Source organism: Gorilla gorilla, chromosome X (assembly GCF_029281585.2).
Source record: "Gorilla gorilla gorilla isolate KB3781 chromosome X, NHGRI_mGorGor1-v2.1_pri, whole genome shotgun sequence".
NCBI lineage: Eukaryota > Metazoa > Chordata > Mammalia > Primates > Hominidae > Gorilla > Gorilla gorilla.
The window spans coordinates 16,891,925-16,894,263 of record NC_073247.2 but is presented as its reverse complement, the minus strand read 5'-3'; the positions used below and the strand labels follow the sequence as shown (position 1 = coordinate 16,894,263).

The 2,339-nt window shown below is 41.2% G+C and overlaps 1 pseudogene; it reads left to right on the top strand.

Moving 5' to 3' along the window:
* Positions 1–509: 509 nt before the first annotated feature.
* LOC101132952 (small ribosomal subunit protein uS7-like) lies at positions 510–1,132 on the top strand (annotated as a pseudogene).
* The last annotated feature ends 1,207 nt before the right edge of the window (positions 1,133–2,339 follow it).

Sequence of the window (2,339 nt, the reverse complement as noted above, 5' to 3'; positions counted from 1 at the left end):
TTCATCTTCTAGAGATCTTTCATCTTCCAGAGATAACCACGAATAATACTTTTGTATAACTCTCTTTAGTCTTGGTTAAGTAGACTTTAGTGCATGGTTAAGACTGTGTTGGTGGTAGATTCCTGTCTAGTCTCTGATTCACTTAACACACGTCATAACCACTTTTCATCACTATCAAAATCCTTCATGGACATCATCTGGATGCAGCGATTTTGCATGCCCTGGAGAACATAGGTCAGCTATTTTGCCTCAAGATGGGACTAAATTTGAAGTGCAAGTTGAAATACAGCTCCAGGTGGGACCATATCCAGTCTAGCTCTCTGCTCTCCTGCCCCTAGCCTGCTGTCCTGCCCTTCTCCTGAGAGGTCTCCTTCAGAAACTCATGTCCATTGATGATTTACTGGGTAAAGAAAATGTGGTGCATATACATAATAGAAAACTACACAGCCGCTGTGCCTTTCTGTGCCAAGGCGGCGCGTGGTCCACGCCGAGCGACAGAGATTCTCAGGCTATGCTCTCAGGATGACCGAGTGGGAGACAGCAGCACCAGCGGTGGCACAGACCCTTGACATCAAGCTTTTTGGGAAGTGGAGCACCGATGATGTGCAGATCAATGACATTTCCCTGCAGGATTACATTGCAGTGACGGAGAAGTATGCCAAGTACCTGCCTCACAGTGCAGGGTGGTATGCCCCCAAACGCTTCCACAAAGCTCAGTGCCCAATTGTGGAGCCCCCCACTAACTCCATGATGATGCATGGCCGCAACAGCTGCAAGAAGCTCATGACTGTGCGCATCGTCAAGTATGCCTTCGAGATCATACACCTGCTCACAGGCAAGAACCCTCTGCAAGTCCTGGTGCATCATCAACAGTGGTCCCTGGGAGGGCTCCACACGCATTGGGCGAGCCAGGACTGTGAGACGACAGGCTGTGGACGTGTCCCCACTGCGCCATGTGAATCAGGCCATCTGGCTGCTGTGCACAGGCGCTTGTGAGGCTCCCTTCCAGAACATCAAGACCATTGCTGAATGTCTGGCAGATAAGCTCAGCAATGCCACCTAGGGCTCCTCTAACTCCTATGCCATCAAGAAGAAGGAAGAGCTGCAGCATGTGGCCAAGCCCAACCACTGATTTTCCCCGCTGCTGACCAATAAACCTGTCTGCCCTTCAGGGCAGCAAAAAAAAAAAAAAAATAATAAAAGAAAGAAAGAGAGGAAGGAAGGAAGGAAGAAAGAAAGAAAGAAAGAAAGAAAGAAAGAAAGAAAGAAAGAAAGAAAGAAAGAAAGAGAAGGAAAGAAAAACGAACTACAAAAATAAAATAAAATCAAGTCTTTAACTGCAATATGGATGAAGCTGGGAGCCATTGTCCTAAGTCCATTAACTCAGAAACAGAAAACCAAATACTGTATGTTCTCACTTATAAGTGAGAGCTAAACAGTGGGCACACATGGGCATAAAAATGGAGATAATAAACACTGGAGACTCCAAAATGGAAGAGGGAGGGGCGTGAGGTTTGGAAAATTACCTATTGGGTACAATGTTCACTATTTGGGTAATGGGTATGCTAGAAGCTGAATCCCCACCATTATGCAATATACTCGTATAACAAACAAGCAGATGTACCCCCTAAATCTGAAAAAATATATAATAAAACCTGCTTTATATGATTATTTTGAAAATTAAACGAAATAATTCATGTGAGGTGTTTAGCGTTATGTCTAGCACATACAAAGGCTTTAATAAATATTAGTATTATTATTACTAAAAAAATCAACTGCACAAGAACCCTTCTCCAGGCTCTTCTAGAAAACTTGACCTAAGACACTGGGTATATACATTTTTAAAAATCAATTTGGATCTTGGTTTTATGATCCTAATTTTATAAAATATTAGTTCTAAAATTCTTTATTTTTAGTTCTGATCATTTCATAAAATTTGAAAATGAGCTAGAAAGAAAAATCTTTATGATTTCCTAAGAAAAATCTAACAAGTTGCCATAAAAGCTTATTGACCTAATCTCTAGCTTTTGGTTTGAGAAAAATCTGTTTACTGAGACAGATAATGGCTCTCTCTCCTGCGTATTCAACATCATCTGACAGTACATTAGTAAACTGCAGGCTTTATTGTTGGGAAAAACAAACTCAAAAGATTAAAATAAATGTAATAGCCAGAGACCAACTTAATTTAAAAGTACCCCATGGGAGAAACATAAAAGTGGAATGTTTAGTTCTTGATCTTCAGTACAGAATACAAAGAATGTTAAAAGCGTGGGAAGGAAATAAAACATCTCCACAGTTAAAAAAATATGTCTACCTACTGCATTCAAGACAGAATGTGA